We start from the raw sequence: 21,691 nt of genomic DNA on the forward strand, positions 1-21,691 counted from the left end.
TGACTTCCTTGCAGTGTTCTTACATGGTTTGTTCATTTTTACGGACAATTGTACATTTGATTACAAAAGGCCAACATACGTAGAGAGTAGGGTACAGAGAAGCATTTTAAAACACAGGTTCTCCATCGTGTCTGCGCACTGGAATCACCTGGGGAGTTTCTAAACCACAGAGCTTCTGATGTCCTGGAGCAGGGGGTGGTCTTCAGATCATCTCAGGTGGCTCTAATGAGCCATAGAGTTTGAGAACCAGTTTTTCAACCCGATTTGCGTTTGAAGAGCACATCTTTCACTGGCAAGGACTAAAATTGTTCCGACGTTAGAATCACATGTAGTTACAAAGCAGAAATTTGTTTTTAACTGTAAGATATTCTCTCCCTCCCTCTCTTTCTCCTTCTCCCTTCTGCCCCCAACCCATGAGAGAAGAATCTTCAAAGCATGACTGATGGAGCTCTTCTCTCTGCTAGGAGAAAAAAATACCAATCTCGTCTATGAATGTGTTGCCCTGGCCTGTTGCCAATAAACAACAAAACCTTGAATATATAAACATGTCCGTGTCTAACTTGATAGAAAATACAGTTGATTTTATATGGGAATTTTTAGGTGCATTAAATGTCTTTAGCAGTACCAAGGCTCCCTATTAGCTTTATTCTTAACAATTTCCAGCTACACAGAAAACCCTAATAAAAATAGGTAGGTGAACGCTGCTGTCCGAGTGTTATGTATTTCTGTCTGTAACATATAATCATGTCTCCAGGAAAAAAACATGGATGAAAAGATTTCTTTCCTTAAAGACAAATGAAAGAGCAGGAGAGAGGAGCACTCAGGTATTGATCAGTCCATCTCAAGCATTAGTAAAGAACTCCAGCCTGTTTTTCATGGCAGTAATGATTTTGCTTACTTCCGCTGTAATGATTTTGCTTACTTCCGCTGTTAAAAATCTCAATTTGGCCATTTCATTAGAAACAGTATAGTAACATCTTCTGTTCCCTGTGCTATAGCTTCTTATAGTGTAAGTTTGACTAGGTGGCCACTCTTGATGAAGAGCTAGGTGTATTTAAAAGTCTTACATCAATGATCATGTGTGGCTGCTTGTTAATGAAGATATTTCCATAGTTATATGTCAGTTATGTTGGAGAAGCATGCCCCCCTCCAGCTGCCACCCCCACTCCCGGGCTCTGTTACCTGCATTTTCTGGTGGGCGGATTATTTACCCCCTTCCGCAACCCCCCGGGAGGCCAGCAGACACCTCCAGCATCCTTTCAAATCCTTGCCAATGTCCAATTCAAATATTTCCTACCCCATGAAATCTTTTTCATTCATAATCCCCAAATACTGCCTTTGTCAGAAATCCCATGGCACGTCCTGCCATTCCTGGACCACATACACTCTGTTCCTCGTGATACGGTTGTACCTTGTGGTACAGCCTCCCGTCTTGGGTCCCCTGCCAGACTCAGAGCTCGGGAATGCCCAGCATTCATTTTTATATTGCCCACCATGTACAGGATCAAAAAATAAAATATTAAAATATAACAAAGGCATTTATCAAATGTGAACTTAGGTCATTGTCACATATAAAGTTAATACTGTGTCTGTAAACAAGTGTATCATTGAAGACGTGAGGAAATTGTTAACGGGTTTCTTTCATTCGGCTCATTCCATCGGGTTAAGGGGGAAAAGTGGATTTATGTTTTTTATAGTTTTTCACATATATTAAAGTGGAAGCATATGCAACCATTTAAAGCAATTTATCTAAAATAATTGAAGTTGTTCCATAAAGTAATTATCATATTTATTGTGTTACCAACGAGGAGGCAGCAAATCACTTCTTTCCTTTAGCAAGGAACCCATTACTAAAGACTGTTGGGATTTTAGAGGGACAGGTTTTTCATCATTTACTTTTTAAGTATATTTAATGCCTCCATTTTAAGAGCTTTTAGCATAATAGGCCCCTTGCTTTCCTGTCTACCTTCCCTGTCTTCATGCAGAAGATAATTTATTATTTCGTTATCTTTTTTTGACCTGGTGTTAGTGAGCATACAGACCAGACTGAAATGCAGCTTATTAAATATTTAAGAAATCATATTAAGGTGGCATTTGTGTCTTCTTTATAACAGCTGCTAGCTGGATCGCCAGACCCTTGATTTCATTATGTAGAATACGGCATTGTTCTTCCCATCAATCTAGTTATGAATGGACAGGGGTCAAACTATTTCCAGTAGGCGTTCTAGATCAACCTCCTCATGATTTTTGAGACAGTTCAATGAAAAATAGTGAGATAGAGAACTGTGTGTATTTGTTATTGTTCCGTGGGAGGGCTCCATTTCAACTCCTAACCTTCTGTGATTTCAGTACTTCTTAAAAGGAGGTGGGAGCGCAGCTAAATAGGATGGGCTGACAGCATGCTGGACACGCTAGTAGCTCTGGGCATCCCGCTAATTCTCCGTGGCAAAAAAGAAAAAAAAGGAGGCTTTTACACCTCCTACTAAATGTCTCGTTTATTTCTCGTATGTGAGGCTGTGGCCTCCTCCTGCCTTTTGCAGATTGCCCTTCATCCTGGTGAAAGCAACCAGAATTGCTGGATCTTCAGGCTTATTAGCCAAGTAGGAAGAATAATTGTATTTTGAGACACCAAAGGAGTGAGATAATACTGAGTCCACTGACATTGAGGGAAGGCCGGCCCTTCGCCCAGAAGGTTCCATTGCTGTCCTTTCATTATTTTTATATTATTAGGTCTTTTTATTGTATTATTATTATTATATTTGCTATCAAGTTGTTTGAATATCAGAATTACCTGGACAGAACTAAGACTTTTCTTTTTGAGAGTAAATGCTGGCATTATCGCTGCTGAAGCTAACTGAGTGCAAGACGCCAGGGTTCCGTTCTATGTTGGTGCTCAGAAAGCCCTCTTTAAAACACTGTCGGCCCAGCTATCCTGCTGCTGCATCACAAATAAAACTCGTCTCCTTTAGGAGGCATAGAATCGCAGTGTGTAAGTCTCCCCCACCCCCAAATTCCCAGACAGAAAAAACCAGAATGTTTTTATACGTTTACATATAAAAGCACATATTTTTACCTTTTTAAAAATAGAAGTATTTAAAAGGGAACATACTACAGCAATTGTGAAACAGAAGTCAGGGCTCTGTTTGATTTGTGAGTGTGGAAAATTTTTATGTTTTTTCATGAAGATAGGACATGAAAATAAAGAAAATAAAATTGATAAAAACTATGATTGAGCTCAAGGAAAATCCTCACACTACCACACTCAAGTAACCCGTGTCTGTCCGGTTTCTTCAGTCATGCAACACTTATGCCAGGAAGCCTACCCAGATTAACACCAAATATCTAATCTCTTACCTTACATTCCAGATTCACCTGGTTATTTCCCTGTCGTCTGGGGTAATGGCAGGCATACAGGAAGCAGAGAGCCCTTTTCCAGTACCTCTGCCCTTGCTGTAAGGCTGTGGCAAGATACTGCCATTCTCTGAAACTCCATTTCTTCATCTGTAAAATGGGAATGCAAGTCCATGATTCATTTCCTGGAATCTTGGGGCCAGATGAGTTTTAGAATTCAGGACTTTCTTAGAACTTTTATTTCATTTTATTTTATAGATTTTATTTATTCATTTGAAGAGAGTGAGAGAGAGCATGAGCAGGGGGAGAGGCAGAGGGAGAGGGAGGAGCAGATTCCCTGAGCAGGGAGCCCGATGAGGGACTCGATCCCAGGACCCTGGGATCATGACCTGAGCCGAAGGCAGATGCTTAACGACTGAGCCACCCAGTTGCCCTAGAATTTTTATTTTAGAACGATAACACTGTGCATATGGCAATGTGATATAACAGCCCCAGTGGGGGCTGTGGCGGCGCCCAGTAATCAAACACATTTGTAATTCTGCAGTAAAACAGGCATAGTCACACTTACTGGGATAAAGTGTATAAATTTGCATTTTTCAGAACTTTTAGATAAATGAACCTGTGTTAAGCCCTACTTTGAAATTCTGTTTATTCAACAAACAGCAGCTGCCCCACCCATGGTGTTTTGTTTTTTTTTTAATTCATGGCAGATAATGTGGATCTCATATCTCACACAAAACAGAATGTGAATAAAGGAATTTTACTCAACCTACCCCTCTGATCCCTGTTGGATTTTATAAAAGACTATTATAGTATTTTAAAAATGGTGGCGAACTTCACTCTTCAGAAAATATTCACAGCATGGCATAAATGCCTTCTTGGGTAATTTTAGATCCAGATATGTTACTCTGCTCAGAGGCTGATTGATAAGATCAGAATTATAGATATGGAACAGGAAATGAGATTTCCATTACATACAGTTAAAATTAGCACCAGGACATTTTTAGCTTTTTCTCTCTTTTTTTTTTGCCATAATTCTTATTTGAGGGGATACAATCAATCACTTCACCAGCTCGGCTCATGTCTGAACACTCCAAAGTGATTTATGTTTATCTGTGCTAAATTTTGCTTGCCAGCCTATCTGTGCCCGATGCGACCTGAGCCCAGCAGGTTTCAGCTTATAGGTATGCCGGAATCAGCGTGTGAGGCGGCTCACAAAAAGTTTTACCGATAATAAGGTGCCACAGTTTGTAAGTTACTTAATTAAAAAATATATGAATGATTATTTCAGATTGCCCTATGGTAATCTCCGAAGATGAGCAGAGGGCACTATGCTGGAGTGTATCTTGAATGAATGTTATCCATTATGTCCTGGCAAGAGAATGTTTTTTTCTTTTGAAAACCTCTTTTCAGGTGTATCTGCCTGTTCATCAAAGTATGTAGATTTTCATCTTTTTTATTTTTTTATTTTATTTATTTTTATTATTATTTTTTTGAGACCAAGAGTGCGTGCACGTGAGTGGGGGGGCGGGGTGGACAGAGGGAGAGGGAGAATCTTAAGCAGACTCCTCGCTCAGCGCAGAGCCCCAAGCAGGGCTGGATCCCACGACTGTGAGATCACGACCTGAGCCGAGACCAAGAGTCGGAAGCTTAACCGACTGAACCACCCAGGCAACCCCCTATTTTCATCTTTTTAAAGTATGTGTTTTATGTTACATTTACAAAGAGTTAATTTTTCAAAATTCTTACTGGTAACTGATGTTTTTATTGTGGTAGAATATACATAACAAAATTTGTCATTTTAACCATTTTTGAGTGTACAGTTCTCTGGCATTCAGTACTTTCACAGTGTTGTGCAACCATCAGCAACATCCATCACCAGAATGTTTACATCTTCCCCAATGGAAACTGTGTATCCCCTTTTATTTTAGATGTTATTTATTTATTTGAGAGAGAGAGAGCGCGCAAGTGAGCAAGCAGAGGGAGAGGGACAAGCAGACTCACACTGAGTGTGAGCCCAGCGTGGGGCTTGATCTCATGGCCCAGAGATCATGACCTGAGTGGAAATCAAGGGTTGGTCACTCAACTGACTGAGCTACCCAGTTGCCCCGAAACTGCATACCCCTTAAACGCTAACCCCCCTTAGTCCTCCCTCCCCCAGCCCCTGGCAACCACCATTCTACTTTCTTGTCTCTAAGAATTTGAATTCTCGAGGTGCTGCCTATAAGCAGAAGGTGTCCTTTTGTGTCCTTTTGTTACTGGTTTATTTCACTAAGCCTAATGTTTTCAAGATGCATCCACATTGTAGCATCATCTCTCAGGATTTCCTTCCATTTAAGACTGAATAACTTTCCATTGTACGCATATATCCCCATTTTTTTTATCTGTTCATTCATTAATGGACACGTGCATTTCTTCCATTTTTCAGCTATTGTGAATAGCACTGCTAAGAACACGAGTGTAGATAATGGCATGGTCTTGAATTAGTATAGTTATTACTCGTATGTTCGGAGATGCTCGTATTATCTTAAAAATAAGTCTGTTAACATGCTAACTTGTCTGTTTAGAATCTCGATCACAGAAATTCAGCATAAATAGTAGTTTGAATTTAAGATTTAATGGTGAAACCCTGATGTTTAACCTGTTGTCTACCTGTGAATTATTAAGTTGGCAGCCTCTATGTGAAAAAGACCCTTGCAGAGGGGTGCTTGGTCTTTTCCGACTAAGGGGCTGTGCAAGAGCATCACCACATAGTTTTCTTACGGCAGGCCTTGGAGGCCAGTTCTAACCTCAGAATCCAGGGCCTACTGGGAAGAAAGTTGTTGGTTTTCCTATTGCATTATGTTTGAGTCTCAAACTATTGCTCTTCTTGTCTTGCTGTCTTTTTCCCTTTCACAATCTTTCAGGTAACCAGCCAAATAGTCTCCTTGCAAAATAGGAATAATGAAGATTTACAAAACAGGGAAAACTGTTCTTTTTCCAAGCTCATGATAGCTTGCAAAGATAAGGGAAGCTCTATCTGCTGAAACATTTGGAGCTCTAGCAAACACAGAGTAAAGAACCAATGCCTCGTTCAGATGTAAAATCAGATAACATAGTAAGTAGAATGTGGTTGCTATGTCAGGAAACCTTGCTAAGATTTCCAGCACACTCAAAACCTTTTATACGCCTACAGATGTTTATTATTCCCTTCTACTCCTACAAGGGGTATAGTGATCCGGTAGGATCCTATATATACAGGATCCTAAAGGCTGGCTCCTGTAGCTATAGAATGAAATAGCATCTGGGTCAGATTTTCACTAGCCTAATTTATTTTATTTGTAGCTGAATTTTTTTTTAATGATTTGAGCACATAGGCCTCTGTTTATTTTACCTGACTGATTAATGGAATGCATTATTACTCATTACAGTTTTGTCTAGCTTTGAATTCATGATGGTTTCAGTGGGTTCTTCCTGTCGGATACATGATTGTGTCATGTTTGAGTGTGTGACCTGTAGAAGGCGGGTCCCTTACTTCATAGGACATCCAGACAGCCCCCCTATCACACACTCCTAGTGCCCCAGTAAGATCCTTCCTACAGTCTGTCTGGGATAGAACGGTGACCCGAGACAGGCGCCTGCTCTCATGGTTTCCCAACTTCTAAAGGGCAGAGGGACAAATAAGCATGCTACATTTGTGCAATTGCAAGCTGAAGTCAGAGCTATGAAGACAGAGGCAATGTTTCAAAAGGAGGTTGTAGACCATATTGTTTCAAACAGACCCTAAAAGCTGCGCCACGTTGGAGGCCGAGGCAAAGGAGGAAATCCTCCTGTGTTTACTGACACTTCGGATGTTTGTTTTGCCTTCGTTTGTTTTCGCAAATACTGCATGAAGGTGTTGTGTATCTGGATGACTGAGCATTGGCGCCCCTTCAATTTTGCACCAAAGCCGCCGCCTCACTCCAGTCCCTGCCCTACTACCTGACCTCAAGCCCTGGTTTTGCCACTTACTAGTTGCTTATACCATGTGCCTCAGTCTCTTCATCTGAAAAGTGGGGATAATAACAGTACTTCCTAAGGTTGATACAAGCGTTAAAATAAATTCATATTTGAAAAGCAGGGGAGCAGTGCCTGGTACAAAGTGCTGTGTGTACTGAAGACATGTAACAAAGGAAGATGCCTCTAGACTACTTCAGGGACTGAATGAGTCATTATGAGCTGGATCCCATATGTCTTCACCAGGTTGTCATCAGCAAGCTTTCCCCTCTGCCATTTTGACTACATTTACACATACACTCACGGGACAGTCTTGTCACTAATGTGGTGATAGATTTTAAAGGTGAAGCATTCCCAAATAACTAGGGAACTGTGGTCCACTATCAACCTCGGGCAACCGCATCTTTCAGTCACTTTCGGGAACGTGGAACAACGTGTGGTGTGTGTTTTTCTCCCAGCGAAGCCATGGCGGCCATCTTTGCTCGGTTGCTGCTGAATCAAGCACAACGTTCAGATTCTTCCCCTCACTTACTGATGGATTTCTATGTAGGCTTCTTGGAGCACTGCACACGAATAAACAGGCCAGTCCGTCGCCAGGATCCCCTCTCATAAAATCCACTGCTTCTGTTCCTGTCTGTGGGGAAATGCATAGCTTTCTGCTAGCATTTATTTCTAGTGTCATTTTAAATTCCACTCATGGCAATTCTACAAAATCTAATACACTTCTTTTTTATTCATGTAAAAGCACTTTTTTATTAAAGGCAATATTGCACCCTTATTTCTATGGCAAGGGTCTTGTGTTCACACTTTAATGGTAGGAGTAAGCAGGAAAAAAATTCCTAATTTAAAAAGTGAAGAAATGCAGTGTGGATTAATTTTACTTATTCAAGATATTAACATGAAAATGGCTAAATACAAGTTTTAATTAAAAAAGAAAACTCTGATGTACACTAATTTATTCCATAAGACTGGGGGCAACTGTGTGTGATAAGCAGGAATTTAATTATCTGTACAGATTTCTGGTTAAACAGGTAATATTTTTTCTCAAGTAGATTCTATATGTGAATATAATAACTGCCCTAGGGAAAATAATGTTATACCATGGAAGAAACGAGCTTTATCTCAGAGTGAGTAAATGGGTTCTTTCTTATTTTACCCTCAAGCTTTGAATTAACAATTTATACAAAGAGGGCCACTGGGTTGGAGTTAGTATTCTTCTTTGATGAGCTTTTTTCATATTCTTTCTGAGAGTTTATGCAAATATAAGTATCTTTCCATCTCCTGTAAAGAACCCAAATAAGCTAAGCTTTCAGTGCAGTGTGCCAATTCAAATAATAAAGCATTATGAAATGAAAATCTTTCTCCTTAAGGATGTATGTTTTGTGGTCACACTTACTAAAATTTGGTTACATTTAGAGCATTTGTAGGGAAGCCCTATATTACTTTTTAAAGTAGAATACTTTTATATGGACAAATGTAACCAATAGTCATGATATACATTTAACATTCTCTTTGGAAGCCATGGGATTCTCAGGACCCGGAGCCAAGAGCCTTGCCTGAAAGCATGCGGTTGCCTGTCAAAGAGTATTGCTATATTGCATAGCCACCCAGTGTGCCTTTCTGCCACATTAAGCAGCAGCAAATTTAAAGGATAGCCGGGAGAAAATTCTCCATTGGTCCCTTGTACATCTTGCAAGCAGAGGCTCTAGTGACCCTTTGTTCTAGACTCTTTTTGATGATGTTCGTACAGTGAACAGCCCCAGAAGGTGGAGAACATGTTTCCCTCTAGAGCAAAGAGCACTCGTGCTTACTGCCCATTATAAAAGATTTGGGTTCCCTAAGCTCAGAATCCCTCTCATGTAGTGTACAGGGGTCACTGACCTTCTTCATATCACCCTGTAGGAACTGGGACCTTGGGAACCACGGCTCGTACTCTGGATACTCTGGCTGTTGCTACTGCCATATGTAATAAAGTCTTTGTCTTTGACCGAGGAGTTGCATGTCCTCTGCTGGCATCTATAGAACGGCAGCAAGCTAACTTACTAGCTTGTGAATGAGGTAAAATCTCAGAACCTTCACACTTACTGATAGGAATGTCTGTTAAAGGACAGATAAAGATGATAGCCTTTTTCTTTCTCTGTGGATGGTGGTGGATTTCAGGATAACATGGTCTAAAGTATAATGTGTGGATAGAGCACAGTGTGGGATGGCCGGACAGCCAATTCTAAACATAAAGTGGTGTGAGTCACACAGAATAATTGGTATTTCTCGAAGAGAGTAGGAGATTGTCTTTTTATGGAGGCTTTGTGCACCTGGGGACAAAAAGGGTGCTGGATCTGATTTGGGCTTTGTCTCTTTTGGCTCAGATTCTCAAGAAAAACATTATCTAAGTTTCCCTAGAGCACACGCCATGTGCAGTGACTCTTGGAGACAGCAGAAAACCATAAGCCTCCTCTTGTAATGACAGCCCATTCTAGCCTAGCCCCCCCCCCCCCATGCCAGGATGCCAAAGTCAACATTGCTACAAGTGATAGGATGGCAGCCTTTCTTCATAGCCACCTTCCTAGTACGGACACGCCTTGAAGAAATGATCCCACTGAACTAGACAGAAATGTCTTGCTCTTCACCCAAAATGGTTTAGTTGAGGCCATGCCACATGCTTAGAGGAGTCACATGTGGCCTTTACCTGTAGCCTGATGCTTTCTCACCAGAAAGAAGCTAAAGGATTTTTGCATGCCATTCAGGGAAAGGCCCAAACTGTCCATCTCTATGTGTTTTGCCAGAACAATAATGGTAGAGCTAAAAGGAGAGATACGAATAAAAAACATACAGGAGCCTTCATGATTTTGTTCTTTGCAAGCAGCCAAAGAGGTTTCCTCTTGTTATAAATTGAGTTCGGCCAGCCTGTGGGGCCTGTGCTGCCACTGCCCCAACCCACCTTGCCTGGAGAGTGAGAATAGCTTTTCTTCCCCTAAAAACCCATAGAATTAAAAACCTAGAAACTGAATGAGGGCTTGGTCCAATTAGTCAGACTGGAAACAGACTCTGATTTCTGATTAAGAGAAGACAACCCAGGGAAAGAGAGAAAGTTATATGTATTTGTTATGGGAACAGAGATATGGCCTTTGTTTTTAGTCCTGGCTCTGGAGAAGACCATAAGAAACAATGGGTTGCCATTAGGATGATAAAATGTAGCTACTGTATAAACCAATTATGCCAGTTACAGTTAAGTGTTGTATCCTTCAGTGTGGAGCATGAATATGTCTCTGAAATATCAGTTTATTACAGCCTTTGGGCCATTTTTAGAGTGATCATTTCAAGTAAAGGTAGAAGAATAATCCTGGTTCTGTCACACCTAAAGACCTTAAGGTCCTTGGGGCTCCTGGGTGGCTCAGTTGGTTGGGCAGCCGACTCTTGATTTCGGCTCAGGTCATGATCTCATGTTCCTGGGATTGAGCTCTGCGTAGGGCTCTGTACTCAGCGGGGAGTCTGCTTGAGGAGTCTCCCTCTGCCTCTCCCTCTGCCCTTCCCCCACTCATGTGCTCTCCCTCTAAAATAAATAAATAAATCTTTAAAAGAAAAAAAGAAGACCTTAAGGACCTTGTGATTTTCCAAGAGTCCTGGTTGTGTGTTATCTTTCTAAATTAAACCAAAAAACTACACGTAAGTCAGTTTGTACAGAATATAAGCATAATTAGAAATGAAATAATGCAGGGGTGCCTGGGTGGCTCAGTCGTTAAGCGTCTGCCTTCGGCTCAGGTCATGATCCCAGGGTCCTGGGATCAGGCCCCGCATCGGGCTCCCTGCTCAGCAGAGAGCCTGCTTCTCCCTCTCCCACTCCCCCTGCTTGTGTTCCCTCTCTCACTGTGTCTCTCTCTGTCAAATAAATAAAAATAAAATCTTTAAAAAAAAAAAAGAAATGAAATAATGCAGCATTAAATATGTCTTCCTAGATAAATGAAAAGAGAGCTTTCCACAGGCAGAAAAGACGCTAAGCCATATTATATTTTCGTATATGTGGCATTAAATGTAGTAGTAATATTGTGCTGGGTTTGAGAAACAGCGGGCAATGTGACAGGGAAAGATCACATCAGCTCGCATGTCTTCTTAGGTAAATAAAGTTCAGGAACTCTTCAAGCTGCCAGGCTGATAGGAGGTCTGGCCCAGGTCACTTTCAGCTGTCTAACATGTGTTCCTCACTCATGGCACCCACCCAACATGGAAATGAGCTCTTCTGATTAAGTCACCCCATAAGCCTGTGAGCCGAGCTCTGTGGAGTGGATCATCCGTGGAGATGAATGACTTCTAGCTTCCTAAGAGGTTTCTGTGCGACAGTTGTGCTCATGGCAGGGGTGAGGACTTCAGAGACACACCCCATGATTTGAGGCAATTGCCCAGCCCGGTTCATGGCTGGGAAACACTGGCACCTGCCAGATGGTGCTGGCAGGAAGTGGGCCCCGGGCAGGCCCTGTTTCAGTGCTGCCTGAGGAGGCTCAGAGTTGGGGTGATGAACTGCATTTGGCTTCTCTGCCACTTCGCCCCTGTTAGTGAAGAGACCACATGATTGTGTCACCCACGCACAGAGGATTTCTCTTTCTCCAACCTTCGGAGTTAGCATGACTGCCTCGTCCCTACACTTGGGGAGAAAGGACATCAGTTCTCATTTCCACCAAAAAAAAAAGGCAAACAAAGTGACAATATTCTTTTCTGTGAAGAAGTTCTATGAACAGAGTGCAATGAGGCCAACAGATAAAATAATAGGATTTGGTTATTCCTCCTGGAGTCTAGAGTCTGAGAAGAAATTGGGGATTTGGTGCCGCAGGGCATCAAGGTGGCTCCTGAGGGGGCCAGAGAGAAGAGGTGCTTGCTCCAACTCTTCCTGTGGTCCCCACGGGCTGTGTTATGTTCACTTTCCTTTCAGTTGTCTGGTAGCCAAGCTTGAGGGGCAGTTGAACATGGCTGAGAAATGCCTCTCCAAGCTGTGACTCATGTACCAGGGGAGTCTGCAGATGCGTTTCCAGTGAGGCAAAGGAGAAAAAGAAGCTAAGGCAGGAAGCTTCACGGTGAAAGAATGTGACCCAAAGGAAGAAGAAAATGGGAGAAAATTCTAGGCAGTGAAGCAGAAAGACTTTACTTCGAGGGTCAATAACTGTGACTGATCGGACATCTTGTGCTCCCTGACATGACGGAAAGCCAAATATAGCATCCTGAGAAGAAATAAGGCAGAGAGAGAGTGAAGTTGCACATCCAGACGTACATGTCTTGTCCTCTAGATCTTCAGGGAATACCCGTGGAAGACAGAGGTGCTCGAGGCTTACAGTAACAAGGACTTGGCTCCTCTTAGTGTGCTATAGACAGATGATGGGCTTTGAACCTGCCAGACTAGGTTCAAATCCTAATTTGAATTCTCACTGTGAGATCTTGGATGAGTTATCTGGCCTCTCTGAACCTGTTCCCTCATTGTATAAAGAGGATAAATAAGAAAACCCCAACAAGGCGGGGACACGGGTGTCGGGAATAGCTGGGCCTGTTTCCGCTGTTGGCTTTGGGAAGAAGACACAAATCGCTGCACTTGAGGAGTCCTGGTATAGGGGTGATGGGTACGCCAAGGGGCCGGTTGTGGGTGTTGTGCTCCTGGAGCATGAATCCAGTGTGTGAGACTTTGCAAATCCAATCTAAGGCTGCCACCCAGTTGTCTTAACATAAGGTCCCCCAAAAGCAGAGCCAGATACCAAAACTTGTGCAGAGGTAATTTGTATGGAAATGTCATATCAGGGAGCAGAAAGGCAGGATGGGGGAGTGACATGGAGAAAGAGGAAAAGTCAACACAAGAATGCACGATTACATTGTCTGTTTGATTCCCTCTGGAACCTTTGAGGGAGTTTTCGAAATGCATCTCAGAACTGTCTGCCCCGGATGACATGGGGAGGCATTTATTCACTGGCTCCAGATTCCTGTTGGTCAAGAGTGATCCCATAGCACTAACTCCCCAACCTGCTGGGTTGTGCATGTCCCAGTGCAGAGTGGATTCCTGGGACAATCGAGCCAGAGATTTGAGATGACCAGGGCAGGAAGCAAGAGATCCCTTTTGAAGGACGAGGTGAGGCCACGTCTAGGTGCATCTGTGCAGAGCTGCTCACAGCCTGCGGGGACAGGCCCCTAGCTGCCGTGGCTGAAATCTGAGGAGCGACTGAGAGGGTTTTGGAGTGGGACAGAAGAGGGGTGAATACACCAGCTCTTATAACAATGCCTTTTGTGTCCTTGCGCCTAGAAAGAAGGTGTTGAACTAATGTCCTGGAGTGTCTTTGGCCTTTCAAGTTTATGGTTCTTGAAGAGGAAACAAAAAATTGCTGAAAATGTCTGGAGTAATAAAATGTGAATGGACAGGCAAATCACAATACTAGCATTTTTCTCCAGAAGACGCCTGCCAGCTGTAGACAAGGTATAGAGCAAATCAGAGCTATTCCCGGTGTCTACTTTGAGAAAAACAGACCTAACATAGGCGGTTGCGATATACTCTGAAAACAAAGAAATCGATGCTTGGCTCTGAGGAAAGTCTGGTGAAAAGTCAAGTTTATTGATCCTTAGTACCAAGACCATTATCGGGGCCTTTAGTAGTTTTTATAATGATTTAGGAGCTCTTATTAAAGATGAAACTTTGGAAGGGGTGCCAGCGCCATTTTATTAGCCTGAGATTCAGAACAAAGGAGAAGACGTGGGGAATCTTTCAAAGAAGACTTGGCTTCAGACAAAATGATGAAGTGGATCAGGTTTTCTTCAGCCTCTCTCTGCCCACAGTCTCTGCTGACATCCCCACACTCACTTTCCCTGCATCACATTCCACCTTTGGGGACCCAGGACCCCACCAGACTGCTCAGATGCTCCTAGGCTGTCAACCAGGCAGTGTTTATTGACGCTTACCGTGTTCCTAGAACCTAAGCAGGAATCGAGTGTGAGAACACCCCACATTGTAAATCCTCCCCTACTGTCATCCTCTGGTGTCCAAGACCCACCCATGATGGCTGGATGATTTTAAAGAGTAACTTCCATCCGTTGTGCCAGATGCCTTTTATGCTCTGCTTCAGAGCCTGTCAGCTTCCCGGTGTCATGCTCTGGGGACGCATGGGCTCTGACCAGCTTCACAGCAGCACCTCTTATCTCCCACCCGGGCTCCTGTGTTGACACCACTGCGGGACCCACGAGGTGCCCATGCTTTGGAATGCACAACCTGAAGATGCAGGGGGGCGCGCCTTTGACCAAGTGGAGCCTGGGATAAATTCTTCCTCCCTTCCCCACGCCATCCTAGGGCTGTTCTGAGCTGGTTTGTCCAGCTTTTCGGAGGAGTGATCTGTGGATTGGACAGTCATGCCCAGCAGCAAAATAGTCTTGTCCATATTGGCTCTCCTCCTTCTCAGCCTCATTCTCCTTGTACCTCATTCCTTCCTGTGATTGTATTTCATGATAAAATAATGGTTCGTTCATTCTTTCAGCAGATATCTTTAAGCTGCATACTGTGCCAGAAACTGCCAAAGGCACTGCACATACAGAGATATTTTATATTTGGTGACTTAGCTGGCATCCGATATTTGCAGAAGCCATATGGTTTCATACTCAATCTTGGAGGCCAAGAAATCCTGGCCCACATGGTCTAGAGCCGGGCTTGCCTGAACAGGTGAGGGACCCAGAGGGACTGGAAACAAATGCAATCCCACAAAAGAGCACAATGGAGAGACAGGGAGGGAAGCCAGGGACAGAGCTCCATGAGAAGGAAATAGCAGCCAATTTGGGAAGATGCACATCTGAGAAGAGGAAACAGGTCAAGTCAAGAAGGTCGGCAACTGAATTAAGAAGGATTAGAGTGGATTGAGACATGGAAGAGGAGGCAAAACAGGGCAAAACCATTCAGGACCAACTCCTGAAAGCAGCGATATCAGGAGCTCCTTCCTTATGGGTCCGGGACCTGCAGAAAATGAAAAGATTTTTTTTAAAGCTTTTTAATCATTCAGTAATCCACTTAGCATACTATTACAGATTGGGGTGGTACTGCAGAAAATTCACAATTCGTAGAGAAAAACAAAGACTCCACAGCCAAAACATGAAGCGACGAGTGCTTTTACACACGGGTTAGCCAAGATGTTTTCCACTAGAGCTGCTGTGTCCACCCCAGCAGCCACGGCCAGCCACATTTGGCTATTAGGCACTTGCCATGTGGTTAGTGTGACTGAGGAACTAGATTTTTAATTATAGCTCGTTCAACTTAATCTCAATCTAAATAGCCATATGTGGTTAGTGGCTAATGCTTCAGACAGCACAGTCCTAGAGGAGGACACGTGAGCCGAGTCTCCAGGAATGAGGAGGCGTCATCCGGGCCATGAGGACAGTGGGGAAAGAGTCCAGCACGAACAACAGCGGAAGGCCTGGAGATCAGTGTGTCTGTTCGTTAGGCTTATGGTAGAGCAAGTGACACAAAAGGAGGCTGGAAAGATATGTAGAGGCTGTGTGTGACAGACCTTGTCACACATACTTGTCAGCATCTACTAAGGGTGCACTAAGGTCCTGGCATGTTGCTTTGCACATTACCCATTTATCTCACTGATCCTCTCTACAGCCCTGGGGCTAGGTAAATTAGCCCCATTTTATAGGTGAGGTGACTAAGGCACAGAGAGTTTATTTAACCTAACCAATGCAACACAGCTTCTAAGTGGCAAAGCCAGGATTTGAACTAGGAGCTGACTCTACTCTATTACTTTACCCCACTTGTGTGCGCAACATGGGGAATCCGGGTTCTATGTCATTGTATGTAAGACTGTGCTGAATTGGGGTTGTTCCTGGGAAAAAGGAGTTGAGAGGACAGACAAGAAAAATAAAGGGAAGGGTGGCCCATGGGACCTAGGCCAGAAAGAGAGGGAAATAAAGGTAAGAGAGTTCTTGGAGAGTGGGAGAAGTAGAGAGAGTAGGAGTAATTGAGACAGAGAGCTGCAGGCATGGAGGACATGGTGACCAGCGGGATTAATGCCGTTTTATCCGGCTCTCAGCCAGAGGACTACCGCAAGCATTTTCAGCCCTGGAGCTGAGGGTGTGTTAATTGGTGGAGAGAACCTCTTGGAAGAGTTCCCATCCAGCACACAGACAACCTCCTGCTTCTTTGGCAACCAGAGGCTCCAGCTCCTCCTCGGGGTGAGGAAACGGATTTCTTAGAGACTGAGTCTGCATTTGAGCAGTTCTATTTTTTTAATCTCTGCTTTTGGTGCCTTATTTTTGCTCAGTGAGATAGAAATAAATGCCACTGACATTTAAAAGTGTTGGTAAAAAAGAAAAAAAGTGTTGGTAATCCTTAGTAGGCTAAGCCAAATGGAGACGAGGAGGAGGCATGGCGGCTCATGAAGAAGGCGGGCTGCGCCCTCATCTGAGACGCCTGATGAGACTGCTCTCGGCCTCCCATGAGATGGAAGTGCAGGCGAAGCCAAAATAATTCTGATTTGGGATCAAAGTTATGCACAAGTGAGTCTTCTGTCATAAACACAGTTCTGAGAAATGCTGAAAGTTGTCCCGAGCTCTTGTTAAGGAAACTGATTTGCAGATGGTGATAGAAATACCATTTTCATGAAAATGACCAGTGTAGCTTCTTTTCTTTGGCCTTGTCTAGTTTAGTCAGAATAGTACCCCCTGCATTTCTCTCTACATTCCTACTCTTCAAATCACGCCTTCAATAATTCAGTTAGCCTCATAAACTAATATATTGCTTGCCATTTCTCAGTCTTGATAGTTCTGTTTATTCAGAAGCAGATGTATTTAACTCATACTGGGACTAGCGGGAGTATTGACTGTGAGAGCACATGCCAGGGAGGAAGAGACCTCTGGAATGGGTCTTTATCTGGAAAACACAGATGTTCGAGGTATTTTTCTTTTTTTTATAGCTTTGTTGAGATACAATTTACATACCACAGAATTTACTCATTTTTAGTATACTTTGATGAGTTGTAGTAAATTAATACAGTTGTGCAGACTGCATTCCAGTCTAGTTTAGAACACTACCATCATCTCCCCCAAAATTCCTTCCTACCCAGTCAATCTCACCTCCCACCCCACGGCCTTAGGCAGCTGCTGATCTGTTTTCTGATTCTATAGTTTTACCTTTCTGGAAAGTTTACAGAAATGGAATCATATGTAGAATTTTTTGGGTCTGGCTTCTTTCACGTAGCATAATTTTTAGATTTTACCCATGTTGATGCATCTATCAGCCGTTCATTCTTTGTTATTATTGAGTTTTCTATTACATAAATATACCTCATTGTGTTCATCTTTTCACCAGTTGGTGGACATTTGGGTTGTTTCCAATTGTTGATTATTATAGGAAAGGCTATTGTGTACATTTGCATACAAGTCTTTTTTGTAGATTATGTTTCATCAATCTTAGGTGAGTATCTTGGAGTGGAATTGTTGGATTGGATATTAAGCTTAACTTTTAAGAAATTGCCAAACTTTTTTCCAAAGTGGCAATACCTTTTTACATTCCCATAGCAATGTACAAAAATTCCAGTCACTCCCCATCTTCACTGATACTTGATATGATCAGTCTTTTTTAATATAGCTTTTCAGGTGGATGTGTAGTAGTATCTCATTTGGTTGTAATTTGCATTTCCCTAATGATAAATTGTATCAAATATCTTTTCATAAGTTTATCAGCTATGTGTATATCTTTAGGAAAGTGCCTATCCATATCTTTTGCCCATTTTTAAAAATTAAATTGTCTTTTTATTTTTGAGTTGTAATAGTTTTCTATATGTTGTAGATACAAGTCCTTTATTAGATGTGTGATTGTAAATATTTTTCTCCTAGTCCGTGGCTTGTCTTTGCATTTTCTTACTGCTGTCTTTTGAAGAACAAATATTTTTAATTTTGAGGATGTCCAATTTATTTTTTTCTCTTCTGGACCATACTTTTAATATTATATTTAAGAAATCTACTTAATTAAGGTCAAAAAGCTATTCTCTTATTTTACATCAAGGATAGAAAACTATTGACTTTTATTTCTTTAAAAATGACCAAGACTCATCTGGATGCTGCAACTAGGGCTTGACAGTCTGTTAGTTTTCTGGTTTAGTGGTTGTGGTAATGATGGGGTCAGGGGGCCGGGTGTATTATTGTCACTTTACATAATTATAACTTGGCTTCACGTGCCTTATATCATCCATTCTGCTGAGCACTGTACTCAAAACAGCCCTCCTGCTGTTTGCCCCCTCCTCTCTGAGCACCCCCAGGCAGCCATTGATCTGTACATAATTGATTCTCAGATTATTGAGTTAAATTTAATTGAATCCTCTAAAATTCCCTGCATTTTTTTTTTTTTTTACACTTTGCGTAAGAAGTTGGCAGTTTTTGTAATTGAGGTATAATTGACATACGACATAATATTAGTTTCAGGTGTACAACATGATTTGATATTTGTATATATTGTGAAATGATGACAACAATAAGTCTAGATAACATTCGTCACCATACGTAGTTATATGTTTCTTATGATGAGAACTTTTAATATTGACTCTCTTAGCAAATTTCAGATAGGCTATATGGTATTATTAGCTATAGTCATCATGCTGTACATTATATCCCGTGACTTACCAATTTTATAACTGGAAGTATGTACCTTTTAACTCCCTTCACCCATTTTGCCCGACCCACCCCCTGCCTCTGACAACCACTAGTCTACTCTCTGTACTTATGAGCTTGTTTGTTTTGTTTTGTTTTACTTTGTTTAGATGCCACATATAATGAGATCATATGGTATTTGTCTTTCTCTGTCTGACTTATTTCAGTTAGCATGTTGCCCTCAAGGTCCATCCATGTTGTCACAAATGGCAAGATTTCATTTTTGAATGGCTGAATAGTATTCCATTGTGTATGTATGTATGTGTATATATGTAAAAAATCACATCTTGGCTGCACCTATTTATGTATGTGTGTGTGTATGTATGTATGTACTTTTTTTTTTTTTTAAAGATTTTATTTATCCATTCATGAGAGACAGAGAGAGAGAGAGATGCAGAGGCAGAGGGAGAAGCAGGCTCCCCGTGGAGCAGGGAGCCCGATGTGGGACTTGATCCCAGGACCCTGGGATCATGACCTGAGCTGAAGGCAGACGCTTAACCGACTGAGCCACCCAGGCGTCCCCTGTATGTACTTTTTTAAGTAATCTCTACTCCCAGTGTGGGGCTGGAACTCATGACCCTGAGATCGAGAGTAGCATGCTTTACCAGTGAGCCAGCCAGGTGCCACCCCTCCCCCGCCGTTTTTAAGTAAACGGCTGCACCAATTTACATTCCACCAACAGTGTAAAAAATTCCCTTTACTCCACATCCTCACCAACACTTATTTCTTGTCTTTTTGATAGTATCCATTCTAACAGGTGTGAAGTGATGTCTTATTGTGGTTTTGTTTTACGTTTCCCTGATGATTAGTGATATTGAGCATCTCTTCATGTATTTGTTGGCCATCTGTAGGTCTTCTTTAGAAAAGTGTTTATTCAGATCCTCTGTGCATTTTTTATCAGATTGTTTATTTGCTCTTAAGTTGTGTGAGCTCTTCATATATTTTGGATATTAATCCCTTATAAAATATATGATACGCAAATGTTTTCTCCCTTTCAGTGGGTTGCCTTTTTATTTTGTTTATGGTCTCCTTTGCTGTGCAAAAGACTTTTAGTTTGACATAGTCCCACTTGTTTCTTTTGGCTTTTGTTACCTTTGCTTTTGGTGTCAAATCCCCAAATGTTTACTGGCTTAATCCTGAGCCAGCTGACCAGGCAGGAAAAAAGAGGACCTTCAGTGGTTCCTTCCCGCCCATGCCTGTGTAATCCCTGTACTCACACCGAATACCCTGTTGAAGCCATATGCAGTTGTTTCTTTCTAGGAATGTGTTTGGGTTCTGTCTCACATACATCCCTTGGTCTCAGACATTCTTAGTGGTCTCCCTTGGAATCCTTTCTGCTACCTCTTACCTTTCTGCTGGCTTTGTTCTTCCCCCAGCCCTTTCACTTCTAGATTCTGTTAGCTGTTCTTCCAGGCTTTTGAATCCCCTTCTCCACAGATGTTGCCTCTCATTTTGCTCAAATGGTGTCCACTGGACACAGAAATGCAGCAAGTGGTACCGGGACCCAGAAACCACGGCTCAGCCTCAGCTGGGAGCCCCACTCGTCCTCCTCTCTGAGAAGGGGCTGGACACAGACTTGCCTCTCCTGCCCACATCATTCTGTCTGTTGTTGAGATAGTAACATGTGCCTGATACTCATGTCTCCATCTTTACTTTGCTGAGCTTCATCAGATGTAATAACCAGTGACCTTGCAGAATCTGATGCTTAGCCCTCTTTTTTCCAATTTCTGGTCTTGGTTTTATTTTTCTACTGTGGCAGCTCAATGACTGTCCTCTTGGTGACTGCTTTATTTAGATCCACTTACATTAAAGCAGGTACGGTGCTCATACTCCAAAGCATAGGGCTGGAGAAGACCTTAGAGGTATAAGTATGAGCCCCTACAGATGTTTTCCTGGAAATCTTTGCGATTCTTTTCATAGGCTTAAAAAAATTATTTTTCACGGGTACTTTTCTGCCCAGTTTCTTGGTTAATTGCCATAATTTCAAAACCAAAAAGAAAAGTGATAATAATAATGTAACTCAGGAATTTCTGACATCTACGGCATTTCTTCTTTCATTGCTGTGCCTTTGTTCTCCTATCTCACCTTTCCTTCTCATTTTCCAGTTCTCTTTCCAGAAAGGCACAGGTGTTTCTCTTTAGGAAATAAATGCTCAGTTTACCCACAAAAATTTTTCCATGAAAATCCAACTAAAGAGATACAAGAGGCAGTAATTCTAGGTGTATTGGTCTTATCAACCAACTTGGATGAGACACAGAGGCTTGGGGCACCTGGGTGGTTCAGTCGGTTAAGCGTCTGCCTTTGGCTCAGGTCATGATCTCTGGGTCCAGGGATTGGATCAAGCCCCACACTGGGCTTCCTGCTCAGTGGGGAGTCTGCTTCTCTCTCGCTGTTCCCCTGTCCCTCCCCACTGCTCGTTCCCTCTCTCTTTCTCAAATGAATAAATAAAAAATACTAAAAACAAAAACAAAGCAAAACAAAAACAGAGGCTTTCCTGTCCTGATTCTTCCAGGAAGCAGGACACTTGAACCAGAAATACTTTCTTCTTGTTGGCGTTCCTAATCAGCTCTTTGATTTGCCATTTCTTTCACCCCATCGCAAGAGAATATATTCTTTCTGGGGAGCCCATTTAAATAGTAAATAAACAAACAAACAAATAGTAGTAGAAATAGAATGTGATTTTCTCATAGAAAAAGTGGTTCCTGAGAAGTCACTG

At 42.3% G+C, this 21,691-nt stretch overlaps 1 protein-coding gene across 22 annotated transcripts in view; it reads left to right on the forward strand.

Annotated features, from left to right (window-relative positions):
- NRCAM (neuronal cell adhesion molecule) overlaps positions 1 to 21,691 on the forward strand; it is a 267,353-nt gene that overhangs the window by 161,733 nt on the left and 83,929 nt on the right. The gene's annotated exons all lie outside the window — the stretch shown is intronic.

This window comes from Halichoerus grypus, chromosome 12, assembly GCF_964656455.1.
Source record: "Halichoerus grypus chromosome 12, mHalGry1.hap1.1, whole genome shotgun sequence".
Classification (NCBI taxonomy): domain Eukaryota; kingdom Metazoa; phylum Chordata; class Mammalia; order Carnivora; family Phocidae; genus Halichoerus; species Halichoerus grypus.